Raw genomic sequence first — 15151 nt, 5'->3', positions numbered from 1 at the left:
GCTGGAAAGGGGCGCTGCCTGCCCACAGGACCAGTGAGCAAAGTTGGTGTCAACTTGGACCAGGTTCCCCACCTAGGCAGAAGGGCAGAGCCTCACCCCCTCTCCAGATCACTGGGGGACCCCTGGGGCCACCCCCACCTCCTTCACCCTCATGCCATCACCCCAACTTGCTTCTGAGTCCTAACACCAAGCTTCTGTAGCAGCGGGGCCCCTGCAGCAGCAGCCACATGGCCTTAACTCCATAGGTGCCAGCCTCACTTACTGTCTTAGTCATTTGGTGCTATCATGGAAATAGCACAGGTGGATGGCTCCAACAAACAGGAACTTATTCTCTTACGGTCCAGTAGGCTAGAAGTCCAAATTTAGGGTGTCAGCTCCAGGGGAAGGCTTTCTGTAGGCTCTAGAGGAAGGTCCTTGTCATCAGTCTTCCCCTGGATTAGTAGTTTCTCAGCACAGGGATCCCTGGTCCAAAAGATGTGCTCTTCTTCTGGCACTACTTTCTTCATGATATGAGGTCCCCCGTCTCTCTGCTTTCTCTCTTTTATATGTCAAGAGATTGATTTAAGACACAACCTAATCTTGGATTTGAGTCCTACCTCATTAACATAACAGCCTCTAATCTCACCTCATTAACATCATAGAGATAGGATTTACAACGCATAGAAAAATCATATCCGATGACAAAATGGTGGACAGTCACACAATGCTGGGAATCATGGCCTAGCCAAGTTGACAGATATTTTGAGGGGACACAGTTCAATCCATGACACAAAAATGGTCCTTGTTAGCCAACACTGGTACCCAACAGCTCCTGAGGACTTACTGTGGCCAGGTTCTGTTTAAATCCCTACAAACAACCCCTTGAGGAAGGCATGCCCATATTCCATCGAATCTAAGACCCAGTAAAGCAAAAGTGTGTGCTGACTAAACCTTGACACCCCAATAGTTATAGGAAGCATCCCAATTTTGTTAGGTGGTATTGAGTCGGTTCTGACTCAGAGCAGTCGTATGTACAATATAAATGGGAAAAACACAAAACAAAACAACGTGTCTCAGTATCAGTTAAATACAATATCATTGTCCTTATTTTAAATCTCATTGAGGCTCAGAAAAGCTGATTGACTTGTCCAGGGCCACACAGCAGGGCCAGGATCTGATCCAGGTGGTCTTTGGATTAACAGACCAACAATTGGGAATTTGGGTCCTTCTGAGAATCTCCTGTGGGGCAGTAGTGGCCCAGGGGTAAAATTCCTTCCATCCACGCGGGAGCCCTGGGTTCGATTCCCAGCCAGTGCTCCTCATGCGCAGCCATCACCCCATCTGTCAATGGAGGCTTGCATGTTGCTGTGATGCTGAACATGTTTCAGCAGAGCTTTCAGACTGACAGACTAGGAAGAAAGGCCTGGTGATTGGCTTCTGAAAATCAGCCAACGAAAACCCTATGGGTCACAATGGCTTGATCCACAACTGCTCATGGGAATGGCATAGGACAGGGCAGTGTTTTGTTCTGTTGTGTATGAGGTCATCATGAATTGGGGTCAAATCAACAGCAGCTAACAACTACAACAATAATCTGTTGCATAAATAAGTGTTGTCGATCATCATTGTATTCATGGCCTATGATGTGAGAATTCCTGACCCGAGTCCACCTGTGCTGGCCTGGTCCCTGGTTTAGGGGATCTCCCCACGAAGTACACCATGGCAGTAGAACTACTGTTTGTAACCTGGGAGAGGGGGGTGCGGGGAGAGGCTGGAGGTCCAGCTCTGTCTACGCGCTTAGCACTTGGGGTCACTGCGGGCTTCGTTATCCACAAAAAGGAGTCTCCCTCCCCACCAGCCACGTAGGCAGACACAGGGAGAATGGCAGAAAGTCTGTGTGTTGTGGAAATCCTTGCAGTGAGCCCACTCTCTGCCAAGCCAAGAGAAGCATCTTATGGCTGGGCTGTAAACACCACTGTGGAGGGCCGCAGCCCTGTGCCTTGCAGCTGAGCTGTCCTTGGACTGTGCCGGACTCCCGGCAAGCAGCCCCCATCCTGGGGAGAGGAGTGGGCTTCTGCAGCTGGCGTGTGGGGGGTGCAGAGCTGGACCTGAATCTTGGGCTTCTGGTTGCCACACAGTCCAGTGCCGATGTTGAACACCCCTGGAGGTGGCCCGCATCCCTGGCGAGGACTCCCGGAGAGCAGGAGGCATGTGTCCCAGGCCCGGCTGTGCCCCCTGCCTGCACACACTGTAGGACGGAAGACCCTAAGTTAGAGAAAACATAGATAGCAGCGTCACAGCTGCCTTCTGCAACCGCATTTCCAAGCCCTGGCGGGTCTTTCTGGTTTCTGGAGAGGCCATCTATAAGCTCGCCCTGTGTCCACACCACGGGCTCAAGCCTGTTGGCCAGGAACCTGAGAGCCTTCCTTGGCCACCCAGGGCCCAGTTGCATTTGGTCTTTCTCGGGGTGGGGGTGGTGATGTGGCTGGTGACAGGTGTCTAGCTGAAAAAGTGAGATGCACCTTTTGGTGACTGTGTGTTCACAGCTGAAGCTTGGAAACATGTTGGTCAGGGTCAGAGGGCGTTTTTAAGTGATGTCTTAGTTCTTATGCCCGTGGTTCAGGACGAGAAGGTTTCTTTGACTGATGTGGCTATACCTAGCATCATGAAGTGTGGCTCAGGCCCCGGGAGACCAAAGTGGGCCTTACTCAGGAGGCATGGAGGCCAATGGGGACATGGGTGGGAGCAAGGCCCTGCTGCCCCTGTTCTGTGGGGCCGTCACAGTCTCCCAGCCTTTGTCCCCGTCCTGTGCCTCTCCTGCCCTCCTTTCCAAATCCATGCTGTGCAGCTTCCACCTGGCACCTGTCTTCTGCAGAAGCAGGTCATCCTGAATTGTAACACGAGAAGTACCCAGGCCGGCTGAGGCCGTATACCAAGCCTGCTGGCCCTGATCACCAAGCCAAGCCGCCTTTTCAGCTGAGCCAGGGGCCACCCTCAGCACCTAGCGCCAGTGGAGTGGCTGCTCAGCCACAGACTTGATACAGGAATCAGGGTCTGCCAACATCACCCTCTGCCTGGTCCCACTCAGAGTCAAGCCTTCTCTTCAAGGCGAGCTGCAGCCACAGGGACCAGGGTCTGTGTGGGGCACCTGCTCTGCCAACCCACCATTAGGGCCTGGCCAGGAAAGGCAGATGTGTGGTGTCACCCTGTAGTTGGCACCAGCGTGGGCTGATGGGACAGAGGAGGCCACCAGTGCCAAGGTCACCAACCCCGATCCCACGCTGTGTTCAGCTGCCCTCAGAGTTGGCACAAAGGTCAGGTCCTCTACTCTCCATGGCCCTGGTTCAGCCTATAGGCAGTTTCTGGGGCCTGGAAACAGCCCCTCCCTAAGCAGGGCCTGGCCCCACCCAGAGATGGGCTGGAACAACCCTGGAGAACACACCTGCCTGTTACCTGCCTGCCCCTCCACTGTCACCAAGGCGGTCCTCCCTCGAGGTCTGTGTGCAGTGGTCCTGGGGGGGAAGGACCTGAAGATCGCAAGGACATGGGATAGGTGTGAGGCTGTAGGGCCAGAGGTGCCCGGGACATGGGTTGAAGAGAGGAGGGACTCTTCTTCTGTCAGGGATCACCCCCAGAGCCCCCTCCAGGTGGCACAGGTGTACCGAGGCCCTGCCTCGATCCTCCATGGCCCCACGCCGATGCTTCTCGGGCACCATCAGCAGGATGGGTGGCTGCCCTGCAACAGAGCCCGGGTCTCAGTGCAGACAACGCTGCACCCCACGCCTCCTGGCCCATGCCTCCTCCCAGGCCCCCATCTTCTCTCCCCACCACCTTCCTGGCTCCTACACCACGCCTTCCAGCAGTAACAGGAAACACTGCAGCCCAGGGTGAGAGGTTGCACAGTGACATCAGAAGTCGTAAGGCAAGCGGGAAGCACATCACTCATTGCATCCACCTGCTGCTGGGAAGCACCCATTAAAAAACTCATTGCCATCGAGTCAAGAAGCACCAGCACACCCAAAAATAGGTTCCTGGGAAGCCCCGCCCCTCACAGCCTGGCTGGGGAGCATTGGGCGGGGACGTGTGCCGCTTCATGGGTCTCCTTCCCCATAAAAATGGTAGGGGTTGTCTTGGTGTGTTGTAGATTAACTGAGAATTTTTTTTTTTAACTTGAAGCTTAACTGCGACACCAGCTATTCACCACTTAGATTACTGTGTCCCCAAGGCCGTGTGACTATTTATGAACCCTGTGCTCAAGCCTTGCCATCAAAGCAGAGAGGAGGCAGAGCCCTGGAGGACCATTGGCCCCTAGCCAGCTCTGCACCTTCCCTGAAGTTCCTTCGTTCCTTCAGGTTTGAACCCCTGCTAAGCATTTGCATTTCTGACAAGTTCCCAGGTGGCACTAATGCTGCTGGTTGGGGATCAGTTCTGAGAACCACCAGTAGAGGAGCAGTTCTCAAAATTTATCATACCTAAGAATCACCTGAAAATCTTGTTAAAATGTAGATTGATTCAGTATATCTGGGGTGGAATGAACTGGTTCGAAGCCCTGCCTGAAGCGCAGCCTGACAGCTTAGGTGCTGTTTCTGTACGTGCTCATCTAGAATGCCCATGCCTGCCAGGTGTGGTCTTGGCAGTTAGGCAGTCGAGAAAGCGGGCTTCCTGGCCAGCACAGACTAACTGGGTAGAGGGGGAGGGACGCTGGGACACAGGGCAGCATCGCAGTACTGTAGCAGCTCTGCTGTTCAGACGGGGACATCCCGAAACCCATCTTACCCCCAAGGTCCTGCAGCTGGCAAGTAGGGGCCTGGGGGTACACTGAGGCTGTGGGGCCAGGGCAGTGGCACCTTCTGGACATGCCCCTGGGTGAGGGGATGGGTGATGGGTGTGAATGCGGGGAGATGTCAAGTATCAGAAAGCAGCCCCAGTTCCCTGTGGGGTCACAGGGGGGCTCCTCCATCTCCCATGCCATTCCCACAGTCATCTGCCTCCCACAGCGGTGGCCACAGAACATGAGACCTGAGCTAGGGGGAGACTTTACTGCAGACCTGTTTTCTGGAAGCTGGATTACCAGTGCTTAGCTGAAAATGTGGCAGGAAGGTTTGATCATGTGAGTACAATGAAATACCAAGTCGTTCTTGGACTTTTGGAGTCCCTGCATAGTGCAAATGGTGAACACACTCAGCTGCTAACCCAAAAATTGGAGGTTTGAGTCCACCCAGAGGCACCTTGGAAGAAAGCCATGGCAATCATACTTCAGAAAAATCAGCCACTGAAAACCCCGTGGAGCACAGTTTTACGCTGACATACATGGGATCGCCATGAGTTGGAGTCACCTTGGTGGCAACCGGGTTGTTCCTTTGACTTTTGGAGGTGGGCTTCCACAGCGCACGTACTCTCCCACACAGCGTACGTACTCTCCCAGGCTCCTCCCCAATCACCTCTCAAGGCAGCGTGCCTCCACGGGTCAGAGGACAGTTCGCCGTTTCGCTGGAGTCGGTTCATCAAACTTTGCTGCCACGTTTTGAGCTAAGAACTCCCGTTCCAGTTGCCAGATGATAAAAACAGATGATACCCCCCCCAAAAAAACAAAACCCGTTGCCATCGAGTCGATGCTGACTCATAGCGACCCTGTAGGACAGAGTAGAACTGCCCCGTAGAGTTTCCAAGGAGTGCCTGATGGATTCGAACTGCCGACCTTTTGGTTAGCAGCCATAGCACTTAAGCACTACGCCAGCAGGGTTTCCAATATACGATTAGAAAAAACGCTCAGTTTCTGGAGTGCCCTTGTTTTCTCTGCAGCCATCTTCAGCACGAGGTCTAGGCTATCTACAGAAGTATTTATGGCGGAAATGATAGGGCATCTGGGGCTTTGCTTCAAAATAATCCAGAGTTGGGGGAGGTGGAGCAAGATGGGCCTTTGCTGTTGAACATGGGGGTTCATTATACTCTTCTACGTTACACGTGCTTGGAATTTTCGTAGTAACAAAAAGAGAAGAAAAGCTAGGGAACAAAAGGAAGAGAAGGAGCCCCACACTTCACAGTGCAGCAGAAAGCCCAGCAGCTGGAGTGTGGCTCCCAGGGCCACCGTTTCACGGCCCTGGGCAGTCAGTCACTCCCCTCCCCAGTCGAGTCTTCCTCCATGAACACAGCCCACACCATGTTCAGAGTGGTTGTGGGGCTGCGAAGCGGAGTGCAGCACCCGCACCCAGTAGGAACTAGACTGCTGAGTTCCACTTCCTGACTCGGACACAGATGGCATCTTCTTCCCTTTCTGACTCACTCACGAGCTGGTGTTCTTTTTTGGCACGGTGTTGGCAGAGTAGCCTTTTTATAAGACGTCAGGGCACATACACTGCCCTCGTCTGGTCCTGAAGCCCCTTCGTCAGTGTCTAGATTTAGCTCCGACATCACCCGTGAAGAGCTTACACCCGTGTGACTCAGTGCAGAGGCTGCAGAGCTTGGTTTAGGAAGAGGAGATGGCACACATCTGCAGAACTAGACTCTGTTCCAGGAGTCTATTTTCTCTCTCCAAACCTCTCATCAAAATAAAAAAGTGTGCATGGAAGTGCTCCCTGCAGGGAGTGGGAGGGGATGGGAGCATAGGGTAGACCCAGGTCTTGGAGCTTGTTTTAAATGCCCAGGCTGGCCGCTGCCCACTCCACAGAAACCCAGGAATGCTGCAGCTGGAAGGCAGCCATCTCCACAAACAGGAGAGGGAGCCAAGGACTCAGGTGAGCAGCCTCAGCCTAGCCCAAGGCAGCCCCTTCTGGCCAGCCCTCAGAGGGGGCAGCATCCTGAGCCACCGCAGGTAGCCAAGAGTTCTGACACCCGGCCGCACGGCAGCGTGGCTGAGGTTGTTGTTTTAATGTGGTACACCATGTCAAGGTGAAGGCAGGAGGGGTCCAGGGGCCTGCACAGAGAGTGAGACTCAGTGCTGGGGTCCCACAGGGGCTCTTACTCCAGACTGGAGCCAGGCAAGCCCCCCCAGTGGTATGGACCCAGAGCTAGTGCAATGTCAATAATAGGACATTGAGATTGGTACAGGGTGTGTGTGTGTGGTTCTGTGTCACTGTATCATGTGTAGATTCCTGTAACCATTCCTGTCGAGATAGAGAACTTCCTTCTCCACAGTGATCCCCTCCTATACCCTTTATAGTTACCTCACCACCCCCAACCCCTGACAAGCACCGATGTTTTCTCCATCTCTGTAGCTGCACCATTCAGGAATGTTATGTAAATGGAGCCACACAGTAAGTGGCCTTTTGTCGCTCAGCATGATGCCCCGAGACCCATCTAAGCTGTCGTGTCAGTAGTTCTTTCCTATTTATGGCTACTGGTATCCCATGGGGTGGATGGACCAGCGTTAGGTTAACAGTTTGCCACTGCAGATCACCCTCATTGCTTCCTGGTTTAGTTCTTACAAAGCTGCTGTGACCATCCGCGTACAGGTTTCTGTGAAGTCATTTCTCTTAGCTAAGTGCCCAAGAGTGGAATTGCTGAGTCCTATGGTAGTCGCATGTTTAAAGAAACTGCCAGACGATCTCCCAGAGTGGCTGCACCATTTTACGTTCCCATCAGCTGTGTGCGAGTGGTCCAGTCCTCTGCGTCCTTGCCAGCATTGGGTGTGCTGTTTATTTTAGCTGTTTTTTGTTTTCATAGGTGTGTGTCGACTAGTGATGTTGGACATCTTTTCGTATGCCATTTGCTGAAATGCCTGTTAATGTCTTTTTCCCATTTCCTAAATATGTTGTGTTTTCTTAATAGTGAGTTTTCAGAGTTCTTTATGGAGTCTACATACAAGTCCTTTGTCAGATATGTGGTTTGCAAATATTTTTCCCAGCCTGTAGCTTATCTTTTTCATTCCCTTAACAGATTCTTTTGCAGACCAAAAGTCTTCGGTTTTAATAAAGTCAAACCTGTTGATTTCTCTCTTGCCCATCAGGGTGTGGAGCATCCTGGGACGCCTGGTGTTCCCAACTCTGTCAGAGGGAAGTGGGTGTAACAGGCCGGGATGAGGAACCTGGACCCTCCTTCCCTCTCCCTTACTCACCCCCGGCCAGCCTCTCCTCCAGGCCTCTTCAGGCCCCTGGGGGTGGGGCAGGCTCCTGGCTGCCCAGGACACTTGCAGTTTCCTGAACCGTGATACTTCAGTCTGGGTCTAAGTGGGGGGTGCAGATGAGATGAAGGAGCTGTGGGATTCCTTCATGTGCTCAACAAGCAGTTACTGAGGACCTGTCTGCTGAGCAATGCCAGGGAGCAGGCAGCTCCTCCCTTGTGAGGCGGATGGGGGGCGGGGTCCTGCACAGGGGTGTCGACTCACCCTGAGGAGTCCTGGGGGCACCCTGGCATTGTGAGGGTACACCCAGGGGACTGAGGTGGAGTACAGCGGCAGAAGCTCCCCTCAAGAGGAGGGTGGCGGTGGGGTCACTGAGGAGCGGGAGTGGGTGGAAAAATGTGCCAGGCGAAGGGAGGAACCTGGGCAGGGGCAAGCAGGGCAGGCTCGGGGAACCCAGGGCCGCTCGCTGTCGGTGGTGGGGACGGTGGGAATGACGGGCAGCGGGCTGGACTGAATCTGGAATCCGGCTATGCCATCCGACTTTGCCATCCGACTTGGGTACCTGTTCCGGGCGGAGCAGTGGGGGAGCTGCTGGGGAGCCTGGGGTTCACTGCCCGTGAGCAGGACTGGAGCAGGGCCTGGGACAGACAGCTGGGCGTGTTTCTGTTGTCGGCCATCTCCCCGCTGAGTGCAGGCCGAGAAGGTGCTTCACTGCCCTGACCCTCGGCTTCCCCTGTAAAATCCCCTCCGCGAGAGCGGCTCGAATGAGAACGCCCGGCACGCCGCAGGCGTCAGTCCGAGATTTACCTGCCCTCCGGCTCCGGGCGCTAAAATCCCGGAGCTGCTCATCCGCCAGAAAGTGCAGGTGGCGGCCTCCGCTGGTCCCTCCTTTCGTCGGCGCCGGTCGGGGCGCTAGCGCATCCCGGGCCCCGCCCACCCCGGGGGCCCCGCCCACCCCGGGAGCACAGGCCGCGCTTCCGTCCCCGCCCAGGCCGGTTGAATCTGGTTCCGCCGCTCGGGGTTGGCTCATGCGCAGTGCGCGGGGTTGGCGGCCTTGGCGCATTGCGTGGGGGCTGCGGGCAGGGTTGGTTCGGGCCGGGTCGCCGGGTGGGTCATTGCTGGGACTTGGTTGACTTTCTTGATGCCGTTCGTGCTCTGAATAGAACTGACAGCCCGAGACGCGGAGGTCAGTGCCCGAGGACGGGAGTGGGGACGGGGCGGTGGGGGAGGGAACCGGAGCTGGTGTGACCCCCTCCAACCTCCCTGCCCAATGAAGTAAGAGTGTCGATGAGGAGCCAGAGGGGGGAACGGGGGGGTGCCGGGGGGGGCCAAGGTCGTCTATGCGCCCTGAACCGGTGGCAGATGCCTCAGCCGCTTCCCCCACCCCATCCCACTCCACCCCACCCCCGCCCAGGACTGGAGAGCACCTTCAAGTCCGGACCCTGAGCTGTGAGCCCAGTCTCCGCAACACGGGTCCGTCGTTAGAGCGGAGGTGACACAGGTGACCAGACATGGCGGTCTCCGGCCCCGCCCTGTGGCCCTGACAGCCCGCCGGGCGCTTCCACGGTGTCCCTCGGTGCCACCCAGCAGCTGGATGGGTTGTGCCCGGATCCTGGTGGGTCTGGGGAGGAGCCTGCAAGGACAGGCTGGTTCTGGGGGAGGTAGGGTCCCGCCTGTCAGCTTCTGAGAGCCCAGACCGCCCTTGGTCTCTCTGGGCATCAGAATTCTCGGCCTGGCCAGAGCATCCCAGCCAGATGGAGGAGCCACCAAGTGCTGCCCAGGAACAACGTCAACAGGACAGCAGCCGGTCAGCTCCTCCTCCTGAGTGTCGAGGTCCTTGTCCAAGCCCAGGACTGCAGCCTCAGTGCAGCCTCAGGTTTGCCGTGGACTGTGTGACTCTGGGCAAAGCCCTTCTCTCTCTAAGACTCCACTTTCTCATTATGAGGTGGGAGCTTGTTTAAACCGGCCCCACCTCCCTAAGCAGAGCGAGTCTGTCATTGCTTTGCTCCTTCCCAGGAGGCCTTTACCCTGTGTCCATCCTGTTGTGCGTGGGGTCACTCCAGTTGACTTGATGGCAGCCAATAGCCACTGTGATCAGTTATCAGGGCCTTTTTTTTTTTTTTTTTTCGTAGCCCCAGGCATTGGGACCTTTGGAAGGCCGAGCCCCTACACGGGCCAGCCTCAGAGTGTCCCATATTTCACGTCATATATAAATGTCTTGCTGCAAAAACCCACAAGGGCATTTTACAGTTTTGCTTTTGAAATTATTTGGCTACAGGTAACTCATTTGAGTGGTGATGTAGTTTTTCTAAATCCGTTGTGTATGTGCAGGAATTCTTGCAAAGTGGGAAAAAAACCTAACCTGTAAATAGTTGCCAAATATGAGAGCGTTTTGGGCTCCGTTTAACAGTCAGTGAAGCCAAGGCAATGATACACTTCGGGGGTATTTACCCAGGTGTTCATTAATTTTGATGTTGCTGTTTTCTTGTTCAGGAGTCAATAGCACGTGTTGTTGTTTTTCCCATAGCTCAGACATTTTGACAGGCCCTCAAGTGGCTTGCCAGCAGGGCCCAGAGGGCAGAAGGACCCCTGCCCAGGTGCCCTGTTAGGGCAGGTATGAAGCCCACGTCAGGGGCCCTGCATGCAAATTTCGTCTGGGAGTTTTCACTCTGCACCCTAGTCAGGACTTGGTTCTCTCCAAGGGAGGCACTGTTGGTTATCTCTTGCCCAGGTCTCGAAGAGCGGGTATTTGCTGGCTCCAGGCCCTGCAGCCAGGCTGCATGCATTGAACTGGGGGGCCGTTCCTTGTACTTTTAGTTTTTCAAACATTAAGGATCTGATTTTCGTAAAAATGGCAAGACCGGCACTGCAAAATGAGGAATGTCTGTCAGCTGACTTCTTGCAAATAGGTGAGAAGCATTTTTTGCGTGTGGGACAGTGATTTCATTCTGGTCCAAATCCATGCTGTGAGTTTCCCTGCATTTTAACGGGATTCCCAGGTGGTTCTTATGTATAACACTCTGAGACCCACTGCCCTACTAGTGGTTCTCAGAATTAGTCCTTAATCAGCAGGATTGGCATCGCCTGGGAACTTGTTAGGACTGCACACAGGTTCAAAGCCCTGTTTGTGACCCACTTGCAGCCCTGAACTTAGTACTCACCCACCTAGTACTCACCCACTGTGACTCTGTGGTGCTGACCATCAGCCACCAGAACTCACTCCCGGTTTAAAAGCAAATGCACCCTTCATCCTGGTCAGCCATGTTCCCACAGATGGGATGGAGGCAGGTTAGAGCGGTATCATTAGGGAGGAATGGGTGTTCACACGCAGGAGCCCTGCTGAGCTGTGACTCTGCCTTCTGACAGTTGTTACTTGTGCTTGGAAGTCATTCCTGTGACGGTCATGCTGGGCTGTGAGCCCGCCCTGGCCCAGTAGGAATGAGAGTTGGGGACATGGAGAACATCAGACAGTGTCCACGTGCCTGGAGGCAAATCAGGGCCCGTGGGGAAGGCCTTGTATGGAAGGCCTCGTGTGGATGAGCAAATCTGCTACACAAAGGGTCTAAAGCAAAGGGGCTGGTCCTATTTGCCCAATACAGAGAGACTCCAGAGGCTCACCTGAGATCCTGGGGAGCAGTTGGGTGGGCAGCAGGGGGCCTTTGAGGCCTGGGGGCTTTGGAGTCAGGATACCTAACTCAGACTCGGCTTCTGCTGAGGGCTGGGCCATTCCATTGAGGTCCTGCCTAGCCTGTGGATGGGGTAGCAGTGTCGACATTCTCTGCGCAGGCTGCGGGCGATACAGGGAGAATTGGATACACAGCCCAGAGAGGAGCCCCTAGCCTGTAGAGTGTCCTGGTGAGTCCTGTGTCCCATGCAAGACCCTTGGGCAGGTGGAAGAAGAGGTCCTGGTGCCCACCTCTGGGCGTCCAGCCCCACAGAGGCGGCAAGAGGCTCTGAGTGAAGGAGTGAGGGTCATGCTGAAGCCCTGCACAGGAGCCCAAGCCCACCCTTCTGTGAACGTGTCATGAGAGGGAACAGTGACTGTGGCTGTGTCGGCAGCAGTGGGGCTGGAGGCCGTTGTAACCATGTAGCCCTGCTGCCAGTTGCTTCTCCAAGGACAGGAGAGTCCTCACTGAACACATTGGGTGCTGGCCCCACCATGTTCTGGGGTCACCTTAGTGGCCCCGAGGGGACGAGGAGACACATGCCCCCAGTGTCTCAGCAGGGATGCATGCCCTGGCCACTTGGTAGACCCTGTCCATGGCACTGCCAGGAATGCTGCATTGACATCTGTCCTCTGTGTCCTTTCACCGAGGGGCCACAGCAGAGCCGCCCTCCCTCCTCCCCTCACGCACCCTCTGCCCCTTGTCCGTCCTCGCAAGGAAGCATGCTATCCAGGGCAGCCCAGGTGTGGGACGGGGCCAACGGCCTGTGGGACTAGGAAATGTGTTGTGTTGAAAATAGAAATGGCAACATGCGATGTCTTAGAGCATTTTGTTTCAGGAGACCACATCTGACCTTTGAAAATGGTGCCCCATCCTAGAGTAGCCCCTGCGGCGTGCCTCTTTGTCCCGGGATGTGGCCCATCGCCTATGGCCCCAACCTCAGCACAACCCTCTGCCCAGACACTGGCATCCAGTGGCCAAGCACCAAGGGTCCATGCTCCCCACCCCTTATCCTGCAGCTGGATCTTCTGCCCATGAGGGAAGACGGGACCCACCCAGCCAGAGTGGGGCTGGGCTCCTGTCAGTCAGCGCTGGCTGGGGGCTGCCCATCTTTGGGGAAGTTGTGCAAACACGTCTGCTGAAGAGTCCCCCCTGTTGAAATGGGATCTGTGTCTCCAGGCCAACTTGGAGAGACCTGCAGTCCTGGGTCCACCTCTGGCCACTGTTCTGAACACTGAGAAGGGATCTCATTTGGGGTCGGCGGGCCCAACCTTGTCCACCCAGCTTCAGTTCCACAATTGGTCCTCAGAACGGCTCCCACCATGGTTTCTGTCCAGATATGTTACTCCGTGTCCTCTGGTTTTCCCCTGTGTATTGGCATTTAACAAACTTTATCTCATGTCACATTTTCATTTCAGTCCTCAGGTTAAGAGCAAAGGCTGGAAAAAGCTAAGTTTCCCGACGTCCTCCTGACGCGGCACCATTGGGGCTCTGCGCTGCCCATGTCTGCGTCCTGGGGCATCTTTCAGCTCCTTCACGGTTTGTCGTACGAGCTGGCCTGCGTGCAGCCTGTAACATGAGGCCATTCTTGGAGCTGGAGCCCTCACTTTGAGTCCTGGCAGAGGGCCTGGAGCTGATTCCAGCATTAGCAGTGGAGCAGAGTTTTCCAGGGACAGGAGGCACTCCCATATCAGCCAGGGCCACCGCAGAGAGGCGTTCTGGAAGCTGTTCTCCCAGACCGCTGGCCTGGGTTGAGGGCCACGCTCACTCCACCTGTGGCCTGAGCCGAGGCCTGTACAGGGGTGCCTCCCCAGTGCAACCCTCGTTTCCTTCTCTCTGGGTGGGAAGCTGGGCTTGGAGTCGGGGTCTTTGCGGAGTTCTTTGGAATTACGAGCATGTGTTTCTGGGGAGAGACCAGCGGTTTGTATTGTGTCCTCATGGGAGAGATGTCGAGGGGCTCGGGGACACTAAACCTTTAAAGACACCTCACAAGCACCCCAGCCCCCCGAGGTCATGTGTGTGTTGTGGGAAGTGAGGGCTTAAGTCGGTCCTGTTCTCACGGCACTCATATCAGGGGTCTGCTCCAGGTCTTTGTTTTCACCAATCCCTGGCTGAAGTGTATCTCCTCGCATTGTGGGTGTCACAGCACCCCCCCCACAGTGGTGGTCATGTGCTGTGCCTCCACCAGCAGCGGGTACAGTGTTGTCACCTCACATCACTGCGGCAGGAACCTTGAGATGCTGCTTGTGTGCCTCGCTCCTTGTGAGTTGCAGGATTGTCAGGCCCGCTCAGCCTGGTCACCTGTGCATTAATGAGGCCGTGCGTGACTGTGTCTCAGGTGGACGTTATGATAATCTCACAACTTCTGTCTGTGGCCTGTACCCCAACTCTGGTTCCTCCCTAAGTCTGTGACTTGTACCCTGAATCTTATACCCTGAGTCTGTGACCTATACCCCAAGTCTGTGGCTTCTACTCTGTGTCTGTGACTTATACCCTGAGTAGTCTGTGACTTGATCCCACGTTTGATTTGTACCCCAAGTCTGTGATCCATAGCCCAAGTCTGTGATCTGTACCCTGAGTCTGTGACTGTACCCAGGTCTGTGACTCATATCCCCAAGTTTGTGATTGTATCCCTGAGTCTATGACTGTACCCCCAGTCAGCCTGTATACTGTGTTTTACCCATGTGAGAGCCTCACTCTGAGAGCGTGTGCAGCTTCACCATGTGCCAGGCTCTGTGGCCCACCAGGAGAGCACCCTGCTCTCGTGGGAGCACCACTAGCAAGGACGCCTCCCGTCTGACCATGTCTACGCCTCTGCCCACCCTGGGGTTCTGGGACCCCGAGACAGCCGCTGTCCCTGTCCTCCAGGAGCTCACGTGTCCGGCTGTGAGCTCCCCGAGGGCAGAGCCCGTGTCTGCCTCCATGCAGCACCCAGCCCCGCGAGGCCGGCTCTCACCTCAGACCTCACCGCCGTGGACAAGCGCAGCTGCCCCCTATAGAGTACCATTTCAGTCCCTGCTCTGAGGTAATCTGCCCAGGGCATGCTGGGGACAAGGGTCCTTGTCCTTGCTCGGGTCTGCCGAGCTAGCAGAGGCTTCTGCAGCACTCAAGCCAGAGACCAGAGCGTCTGGCCAGGGAGATAGTAGCAGCCCTGCACCATTTGGCTGTGTCCATGGCCTCCTCCCAGCTCCTGGGGCTTGGCAGGTTTTATTGTGGGGTTACAAAGCAGCAACTTCCTGAATTGCTGATGTACGTGTGTGAATTTCAATTGGGATTTCTCAAACAGTGGAATGGGGAGGGTCAACTTTGTTATCAGATGTTCATTTGTGTAGTAGGAAGGAGGTAGGTAACTACTAAGTAAAGTATCGCTCATGTGTTTGGTTAACCAAATACCAAATTACAGTTGCCCCTCGGCGTCCGCTGTCTGCGGAGGATTGGTTCCTCAACC

At 55.2% G+C, this 15151-nt stretch overlaps 1 protein-coding gene and 1 long non-coding RNA gene across 7 annotated transcripts in view; both read left to right on the top strand.

The window, feature by feature from the left end:
* The window catches only part of C12H7orf50 (chromosome 12 C7orf50 homolog), a 120557-nt gene that overhangs the window by 98803 nt on the left and 6603 nt on the right, over positions 1–15151 (top strand). The window lies entirely within an intron of this gene.
* On the top strand, positions 8967–10569 carry LOC111752443 (uncharacterized). Its single transcript, XR_002787364.2, has 2 exons — positions 8967–9224; positions 9453–10569. It is a non-coding gene; the product is annotated as an uncharacterized LOC111752443 (long non-coding RNA).

Source organism: Loxodonta africana, chromosome 12 (assembly GCF_030014295.1).
Source record: "Loxodonta africana isolate mLoxAfr1 chromosome 12, mLoxAfr1.hap2, whole genome shotgun sequence".
Classification (NCBI taxonomy): domain Eukaryota; kingdom Metazoa; phylum Chordata; class Mammalia; order Proboscidea; family Elephantidae; genus Loxodonta; species Loxodonta africana.
Note: the sequence above shows the minus strand (reverse complement) of the source record. Positions and strands in the feature narration are given on the sequence as shown.